The sequence below is a fragment of the Python bivittatus genome, unplaced genomic scaffold, assembly GCF_059951505.1.
Source record: "Python bivittatus isolate LINGU-HERP-01145 unplaced genomic scaffold, Pbiv_v1 ctg000080_np1212, whole genome shotgun sequence".
Taxonomy (NCBI): domain Eukaryota; kingdom Metazoa; phylum Chordata; class Lepidosauria; order Squamata; family Pythonidae; genus Python; species Python bivittatus.
This window is the reverse complement of record NW_028277035.1, coordinates 89,597,152-89,607,590: the sequence shown is the minus strand read 5'-3', so window position 1 is coordinate 89,607,590 and position 10,439 is coordinate 89,597,152.

Genomic DNA, 10,439 nt, shown 5'->3' with positions numbered 1-10,439 from the left:
AGCCTTCTAGTTTCTAATTCAGTTACCTTATGAGCTGTATCCTCTCCAAGTTCAAAGAGTAAAGTTTGGAGAAGGACAGAGAAAGGGTTCCCCACCCAACTACCTGCCCTAACCATTCATATATCCATGGCCGGGGGGTGGGGGCCGCAGAGGGCGTTGAAAAAGTCAAGATGGTGGGTGCAGCTGCAGAATCACAGCCCCACCCCCTTTTTAAATGTGAGTTTCTCACGTGATGCACTTAAAAATTGAGCAGGTTTTCAATTGTGTAGTCTGTTTTGGGCTTGTTTTGGGCTTGAGAGTCATTGCCTATGTTTTAGACATACTTTCAGGAAGTGGCAGCAGCTGGCCGACCTTCCCTGGGCTCAAAATCCTAAGCGGGTTCAGGGCTGGATATAACAAAGATTCCAAAAGTGTAGGGAGAAAGGAGGGTTAAAATGCAGGGTCTGGCCTTCACAGAGTCTTCAAGAGCCTATTGTTACACCAGCATATAGGAAAATACGGGAAGGCTACATAACTGATTTATTTGACTCCCTCTGGGAAATTATAATCCACCGGTGGATCATAAATACTTCAATGAATAAAAGGAAATAAAAGAATTTTCCCCAGATTTCACAGTCATTAAGGAACTCAAGATTACAGGTGTTGGGCAAGCATCTCTCAAACAATAGGACATCGAGGTAACTGCCAGTGACCTGGGTAAGTACAGGTAAATTTTACTGCCAAAAAAGGATGACAAATTTCAGCTGTTGATGTGGCAACAGATAAGCAAAAGGAAGAGGGAAGTGGACTTTGTCACCTGAATGCATTTCTAACAGGTGAGTCAATTGATGGAATAACCCAGCCTGTGATCATCCAGGTTATTCCGTGCCACAAGGAGGAGAGAAGGAAAATACCTCCAGAGGAGAAATGGGTGGTTATCTGTTTCACCAAAGGAGCTAAAAGAATAGCCCTCCAATCAGGTTGCTTCTGTGTAGCTGGAGAAAGCACCTCCTCCAGCTTTCCGGGCAACTGAGAGGCATAGTGGGAGAACGTAAGTCCGTCATGCAGAGGTCCTGGGTTCAGTTCTACCATCTTGGGTCAGATGATCTCAGCCGCAGAGTTTTGAGCCAGAAACACATGGAAAGGGTTGCCCGCTTGAACAATGTTTCCCAACCTTGGGCAACGTCCGGATGGGTGGACGTCAACTCACAGAGTTCTCATCGATGGCCATCTCTTCATCAGAAGCTCCTGGTGTGAGTCCCAGTAAAAGGCTCTTTGCTCTTGCTTTACTGGGAAGCCACTGGTCCCAGTGAATCACCTGCAGCACCTGATCCATGGAGGTGTGTTAGCCCTCAAGGTAGTCCAGGCGAGAAGCACAACCGGGAGGACTAGCACTATCTCTATGGTAAGGGCACATGAACAGAATCTTGCAAGGCTGAAAGTCTTTCTCCCCTCCTTTCCTTTTACTCTCCAGAAAACTAAGGAGGGTCCCTTCTGAGACGTTTCCCATGCCACCCCCCCTTTCTGTGGGCTGAGACATCTTTTACACGGTGGTTGCCCCATCTGCGACTACCCTCCTGTCTCCCAAGGTCATTCCCGCAGACCGCTGCAAGGCGGGATAATGGAGATGTGTCAGGGGATGAAGCTCAAGCTCAGATACTTTGGTCACCTAATGCGAAGAGAAGACTCCTTGGAAAAGACCCTGATGCTGGGAAAGATGGAAGGCAAAAGGAGAAGGGGATGGCAGGGGATGAGATAGTTAGATAGCATCACTGAAGCAATGAGTGTGAAACTGAGCAAACTCAGGGAGGCAGTGAAGGACAGGAAGGCCTGGCGTGACATGGTTCATGGGGTCACAAAGAGTCGGACACGACTTAACGACTGAACAACAACAACAAGGGGATCCACTGGGTGGAGAGGGGCCGATAGGCAGCTCACTCATCAGGGCACTTGCGCTGGCTGGGGAATTCTGGGCGTTGAAGTCCACACATCTTAGAGTGGCCAAGGTTGAGAAACACTCCCCCAAACAGCCAACAGGAGTGGGGCCGATAACAGGCCTGGATGTATCATGCACAGAATTGCCACAAAAGCACTCCCCAGTGACCATCTCATCAGGGCTGTGTCACCAGAAGATGAAAAGCGCCACTTCCACTCTGCATCAGAAAAATCCAGAGCAAAGCAGATTTGGCTAGAGGCTGGGAGGAAAGGCAGGCTGCGTCAGGAGGACCTGACCTTAAGCTGCGTTGAGCTGTGGGCAGTGCCAGGCAGAGAGGGAAAGCATGAACTGTATTCCTCTTTTATTGCACGTAAGGGCCTCCTCCCGTCTTTCCCCTTCCCTCCCCGGCTTCCCAGATCCCTCTGCGCACAAAGCATTGCCCGAGGCCCACTGTGAAGGCCCCAGAAAGGCCCCCCAACTTAAATCTGCTGGGGGGTAACTGAAAGGAAGCAGCTGTTTTGCAGCAGCTTGCTGGGGGAAGAGAGGAGGGCGAGACAGGCTTTTTCCACCGTGCTCAGCGAAAAAGCAAACAGGAAGAGGTTCCCCAGGGTGAAACTCTCAGACGTTGGAACCACAAGCAAATGATATCCTGATCTGAATGGCAAAGACAAGAGGATAGGGCTGGAATTGCCTGGAGAGAGAGGAAAATGAGCCAGAAACATGAGACACTGGAAGAAGCAATTTGGGAACGTTCGTTCCTCCCGGCACGTTCAGTCTGTTCCAACCACTTCTCCACAGCCTGTTTCTTCTTCTTCCTCCACCTCAAATGCTATTTATATCTCAGCAGGGGATGGCACTGTGCACATATTATACTTATGTTTGGAAACGAAGAATGGCTTACATGGGGACAGAGGCATCTCCCTGCCTTTTATCCCTACAACAACCCTACAAGGTAGGATGTACTAAGCACGATTGGCTCAACATCACCTAGAGAGGTCATTGGTTGAGTGGGGATCTGAACCTGGCACTTCTGGCCTCAGTCCAACGCTTAATTGCTAGTACTGGTATACATTGTCAGCCTCTCCAGGTAGACCAGACAGGAAATATGACCAGATGAGCTAATTCTAAGGCTACATTAACAGAATCTTGCAAGTCTAAAAGTACAAATCTCCCGCCGTCTTTTTTTATAGCCTGATAAGTTAGGGAGATTCCTTTCTGAGTTTCTTGCTCTATCCATTATGCAGCTGTGGGCTATGCCCTCTCTTATCTGATCATTCGTTCCCTAGGCATCATCTCTTCCCCCCGTCTCCCAAGGTCATTCCCACATTCCATTACATACATGCACCATCACATGTACTGCCTGGGAGACTCAGAATTTGTATTACATCAGTTGTCCCCAAGTTGATTCCTTCCAGATGTGCTGGATTCCAACACTCATCCCCCATCCCTCCAAAGTTGGACTGCAGCATTTCTAGAAGCACCAGGCTGGGGAAGGTGGCTTTAGAGTCAGATGGACAAGAAATCAGGAACAAAGATTGAAGGATGTCTGGGGCCAGTCCTGCAGCCAGAGAGATTCAGATGGTACTTAAGCGCGTGAATTTAAACCTTGGTGGATTAAACCAAAAGCCTTTCTAATCCAGCATTCTCTTTTGTAAAATTGGCCAACCAGAAACACCCGTGGGCAATACAGGTAGTCCCCAGTTTAAGAATGAGTTCCGTTCCCAAGGTCTGTCCTTAAGTCGAATTTGTATGTAAGCCGGAACAGTGTTATTGTACAATACTGTATAAGCAGCATTGTGTAATGAACTCAAACCATTGTGTATTTAATTCAAATTTTGCTATTCAGAGGGCTGTTACTGCTGATCGTGGGAGGAGCATAAGGCCATCACGACTCCAAGGGGAAAAACTTTTCACAACAGAGTTCTTTGGCACCTTAAAAACAACTTGGTTGTTACTGAACATGTTTTGTGCACCACGGTCCGCCTGTGAATATATGATAACCCCTTTTCAGGATTATTTTTACTTGCAAGTTGCCCAGAGTGGTTAGAAGTTGGGCAGCCTCTAAACTGGATAAATAAATGAATAATTTCCCCGTGCCTCTAAGTCAGTGTTTCTCAACCTTGGCAACTTGAAGATGTGTGGACTTCAACTCCCAGAATTCCCCAGCCAGCCAAGCTGGCTGGGGAATTCTGGGAATTGAAGTCCACACATCTTCGAGTTGCCAAGGTTGAGAAGCACTGCTCTAAGTTAACCATGATCTGCATAAGCAAATGCAAAAATAAATTATTATTAAGGACTCTTTGGAATGTGTTTGGTTTTTGCTTTAAAAGGGAACACACCTGGAAGTTTCTAGCATTAGCAAAAAAACAGCTCTTCCTGGTCTCTGCCTCTTTTCCAATCTTCGTTGTTTGCCTCTTTTAGACGTTGCCATATTCCCCAGCCACCTTCCAAGTCTCAAGAAATCAGCTTGACTCCTGGGGACTCCATAGACTCCTTGGTCCATTTTTGCCCATGTTTTGGTAGCTGTGAAGAAATGATTTGGCATTGCCTTCTACTTTTTTAATTCCCAGCCTAATAACCCTGGAATTTCCTGGAGGTTTCCCAGCAAAGCACTAAGCGGGTTGACCCTGCCTAGCTTCTGAGTCTGGATATGATTGGCTCAGATGCGGCTAGTCCTGCAGAAGGTCAGAAAAGTTTTCTCCTGAAGCAGAAACTCCTCCACAGGGCCCTGCCACCCTCCTCCCTGCATGCTCATCTTAAAGAGTCTGCCGGTGAATGGCCTACACACTGACTTCTATCTTGGAGCAAACTGTGTCCGGCTTCTTCCAAAAAATTGCTCAGACAGAAGAAAACAAAAAGCAAAAGCAAATTCCTCCTAGTATCAGAGAGATTAAAATTCTTTCTTGAAAGACTCGCTTGCATGAGCGAACAGATACACAATTCCAGTCATTCCTGCACATGAGTTTATGGGAACCTTTTCGTTGTGTTGATTTGGGGCTTTTGCGATTTTATTTTATTTTGGCTTTTTTGCTGATCAGAACAATGTTGTGATTAAGGATGCTATCCCCCCCCACACACACACACACACCTTTCTGATTCTGGCTGTACTCCTGAATCTTCTAACAATTTTTTTCTCTTCCTAGTGTTTTACAGGCTCCGCTTTTTTGGATCAACCAAATGTTGATCCGTTGATTGCAACAGGAATTTAGCAACGGGCTTGTCACCCAAGCCTGACATTGTAGGCTGAGAGAGAAGGACTGGCCCAAAGTCATCTAACCGGCTTTCATCCCTAAGGCAGGACTAGAACTCACAACCTCCTGCTTTCTAGCCTGGTGCCTTAACCACTACACTAAACTGGCTTTCCCTGAATCTTCTAACGATAGCCTGATGAAAAGGAATATAGCAAGAGAATGTTTTCCACATCATTGTTTGTATTTGTGTGCCAAGAATAGCTTTCCTTGCGTACTGTAGTTCTGCAGCCCAAATACCTTTTAAAGGTCATGGAGGAGAAGGAGGGAGAAGTGTAGCAACCTGCCTTTTAAGGTAGGACAGTGATTTTCCATGGAATGGAACTCGCTGGGGCTGACTCAGTGATGACTTATGCTTATGCACACCATGAATGTACAAGAGGTGTAATAAAGGCTAGCAAGTTATTGGAATAATCTTTCTTCTTCAAGAACACAAGCTGAAGGACGCCAGCGGGCAAGGTGGAAATGAGCTTTTCTTGGGAGAGCTTTTGTGCTCAAGATTGCTCACCAAACCTGAAATCCATCCTAGGATTTTAGGACTGCTAATTGAAACAGCCCCAAAGCGTGCAAGCTTTTGAGTGCTTCACAATTCTTCGTCAGGTAAAAGGTATGTGAAAAGTAGTGGAAAACTCCAAAGCTTGCATGGCTTTTAAAAAGGGTCACTTTTTGATTGCTCCTAATAAAGATTTAATAATGGATTTTGGATTCTTGTGGGGATTATTGTTTCACAGACCCACATTCAAGGTGCTGGTTATTATCTTTAAAGCCCGATATGGCACAGGACCAGGTTATTTGTGGGGCCGCCTCTCCCTAAGGACATCTGCCCGTCCTTCCAGATCGGATAGAGTGGGCACACTCCTAGTGCCTTCCCTTAAATGTTGCCATCTTATGGGAGCTGGGAAGCAGGCCTTTTTTGTGGTGGCCCCTGCCTTATGGAACACCCTTCCCCCTTTGGTCTGGCAGCCCCCCTCCCCTTTTACCTTCTGAAAAGCACTGAAGAGCTGGCTTTTCCCCCAAATGCTAGGTAGGGTGCAATTGGGAGGACGAACTTGTGGGCTGCCTGGGAAAGTTTAGCTGTGGTGCCAAGTCTTTTATTTTATTGTAGGTAGGTATTGTTTTATTTTGGGGTGGTGAGCTGTCCAGAGGTTGGTTCAAGATGGGAGGCTATATACAGTAAATATTTTGAATGGCTGGCTGGCTGGCTGGCTGGCTGGGTGGGTGGATGGATGAATGACTGGATGAATGAATGAATGAATGAATGAATGAATGAATGAATGAATGAATGAATCGTTGGATGGCTGAATGGATGGATGGATGGATGGATGGATGGATGGATGGATGGCTGGCTGGCTGGCTGGCTGGCTGGCTGGCTGGCTGGCTGGCTGGCTGGCTGGCTGGCTGGCTGGCTGGATAAATGGATGGATGGATGGATGGATGGATGGATGGATGGATGGATGGATGGATGGATGGATGGATGGATGGATGGATGGATGGATGGATGGATGGTCAGCCTTGCTTTCTGCCTCCCTTAACGCTGCGGAGCAAGATCAGACAAATCAGCCCTCCCCAGCGTGTCCTGCCCCACCCGCCTCTGCCCACCGCTGCCACGGGCCCTGCTCCACTGCTGGGGCGTTGGCTTGGCCCGCCAGGACGCGCAGCCCCGCAGTTCGTCCAGGCATTTTGCAAACCACCTCCTTCCCCGCCGGCAGTCCCGGTTCTGACTCCCCGCAATACCCTGCCGGGGCCAGTCGGAGCGAGAGAGGGCTGGGAACTGCCCGCCGGGGCTGACGACCTAACAAAACGGCCGCAGGGCTGCAGCACCCGCTGACCTGGCCGGGGCCTGACCACCGCTTCACCCAGGCGGGGTTGCGCAAGCGGCCCTCCGCTGCAGTCGCGCCGACCTCTCGGGTGTTGGAGGGTCAGACGCGGCGGCGCGCAGCCCGGGCGCCGGCCGCTTCTGACATCAGCGGGAAAGCTTGCTCAGGCGATCCGGTTTCCCACGTAGCGAGCCCGGCCTGCTGGCCAAGGCGGCTCCGCCCTTCCCTGCTTGGAGCCGCCGGCCCGAGCCAGGAATCGCGCCCTCGCGGGGATGGATCGCCCCCTTGACCGACGGGGCCGGGGGGCGAGGGAAGGGGAGAGGGAATGATGCCCCTCTGCGCCCAGGGAGCCAGCTCGCCCTGGCTACCTTACTTGACGCACTGGAGCAGGACAGCCCTGTTCCCCTAGGGCAGTGTTTCTCAACCTTGGCAGCTTGAAGATGTGTGGACTTCAACTCCCAGAATTCCCCAGCCAGCAAGGCTGGCTGGGGAATTCTGGGAGTTGAAATCCACACATCTTCAAGCTGCCAAAGTTGAGAAACACTGGTCTAGGGTGGCAAAAAATCAGGAGTCTGCAAGCACCCTTGTCCGACTCTCATATTGACACGGATTCGTGGGAACTGGTGATCTGAACTTCGCTTGAAGAGAGGAGGCACCACAATTGCGTAATTGTCTGTGGGCCCTCGTGGGAAGCGGTCTCTTCTATCCCAAGGAGGAGCCCCTCAGAAAAGGATCAGAAGGATTCCAGGCAGTAAAACAAATCGGAAGAAGAGCTATTTTGGCACTGAGCATGCCTTCACCCAAACTCCCATGTCTGGTGCCTTGAGCTTTGATGGAGAAAAAAACCACATGGATGCAGGATGCAGTTGAGAGCCAGTTGGGTGCAGTGGTGAAGGCACCAGGCTAGAAACTGGGAGATGGTGAGTTTTCATCCTGCCTTAGGCCCGAAGCCAGCTGGGTGACCTTGGCCAGTACCTCACTCTCAGCCCTAGGAAAAGGAGGAGGCCAGGGCAAACCCCTTCTGAAATCTTGCCGAGAAAACTGCAGAGATTAGTCCAGGCACACAGACGCCCAAAAAAGATGCATTTAGAAGAATAAGGGGGCTCGATTCCTCTCCCCTCCCACTTTTCAAAGTCTTTAACAGGCCCTGCAAGATCTCCTCCCCCCACTTTTATTTTTCTTATTTCACATCGACCACATTTCCCAATGTAGTTCCTAGCTCACCAGACTGCAACTCCCGATATTGCCAGTCCGGTTTTTCCCACTTGTTTCATTTCCTTTGGGATGCAATGATCCACAGCCAGCAGGCCATTGGCATGTTGGGGAGGGGAGGGGCAGAGAGGAGATGATATTCCCAATATATCCAGAAGTTGACAGGCTGGGAAAGGCTCAGCCACACATTTCTACATTCCTGCATGTCAGATCTCTCTCTCTCTCTCTCTCTGGATATATATGGCCATCCAACTCATAAAATGCAATTCCAGGCAGTGTACCACAATCAAAACATTACAAAAACAACCAAAAACTATAACCACAAAACACATGATCAGAGAGCCTCACCATAATATCATAGTTATTACAGAAAAAGCACGTCAACATCTGGTCCCCATTTCCTGTGGGGACAACTAGATCTTCATAGCCTTCTTAAGGGCTGACAGGGTTGGGGTTAGTCAATCTCAGGGGAGAGATCCTTCCATAGGCCAGGCACCACAACACAGGAGGCAGTCGTTAAAAGATTCAGTTGACTGCAAGGAAGGAGAAAAAAAGCTAACAATCCTTGTCCCAGCTTCTCCCCTAATCGTAGAGCCCATTCTTCTTTTCCCAAGTTCATGCCCCTTAGGTGCCCTCAACTCCCATCTACTTGACTCGCTTGCTGTTGAGTTGGAGTTGGGTTCTGATACATATGGAGGGAAAGGATCATGCTGGGGATGTGTTTTGTACAAAACCCTGATATCTCTGAACCTTAGTGGAGGTAGGAAGAGGAAACCCTGACAACCTCAAGCACAGACATGTCAGTTATAGAGTAAGTGTTGACCTGACCCTTTTCTTCTTCCAGTCTCTCGTTGGCTGAACTACAGCCTTCTCTCCTATTGTATTGTAGCTATAAACCCCAGTATGACTGGGAACCCTGGAAATGTAGTCCCATTGTAACAATGGACTGTAAGATTAAGGAAGGCTCCATCTGCAAATCGTGCCAGGCAATAGTTAAATCCTAGATTCTCATTCATGTTAACTAGAAAACAAGTTGAATCTTAGGATAATTAACCATATTTTGATTCATGGTTTGGCTTCCTGTTCTGTAATCAAAACATAAACCACACTTTACTGATTCAGGTACCTCAGGGAACTATTACTTAAGTCCCAGAAATTTTGCATGAGGGATTCATTGAAGGAACATGCACACACGTAGGCACACACGAACACACTACATGTACTTGTTCAATATAAACGATGGTTGACTGAACTCAGGAGTTACATCTCAATTGAGCCAGATCCTCCAGGTTTAATTCTTATTTATGTATTTATAATGGGTGCTTCAGTTATTCCAACTCTGTTTACAGAAGTATATTGAACAGGATTCATGCATGCTTAGTAATGGTAAAGAAGTGAAGATCGTAGACAGTTTGGTTGTCTCATTCAAGAATGCTAAGGATGGAGAATCTGCTGGAGAAGTAAATGATTAGACAGGATTGTGAAGAATAAAGATATTTCTATTGCAACAAAGACCAAAACTTAAAATAATAATTATTCAATTGCTGTGAAAGCTAGATGTGTCCTGAGTGTTTGTTAGTAAATGGGATCCAGGCAACAATATATTGGCTTGTTGGCTGGAGAGTTCTGGGAGGTGATATCCACACATCTTAAAGTTGCTGAGGTTGAAAAACAGTGGTCTATATGTATGCATCAAAGCTGGATGTAGATAATGAGTACAAAGAAGAAGATCGATGCCTTTGAATTATGGATTTAGAGTCATTTACAATAGACTGCAAGAAGAACCAGGAAATCAGTCCTGGTTGGACTGATTTCTTGAGATGATCATCAGCACTCACATACTGTGCTTTGGGATGCAAGGTTATGAAGTAGGAAAACCGTTACTTTTGGTAAGCTTAGGAGAAGACCAAAGACAAGGTGGAAGGACAAAATCAAAGAGATTCCTGGAATGTTGGTGGAAGAGCTATAAGCTGTTACTTAGGTCGAGATGGCCAGCACTGGCCCAAACAGTTATCAGGAATCAAACTGTCTTCATGACACTTAAGTAATTATTTTAGTGGACTGTTGTGAGGATTGATTGATTATGTGCCTTCAAGGCATTGTTGACTCTTAACGACCACCTAGATTGATTTCTCCATGAGGATTACCAAGATAATGGTGGGATGTTTTGAAAACTCAGAAGTGGCTAGATGCTAAATATTATATTACAAGGATTTCCATCCACGACTTCTCTCTTTTAACTTCCCC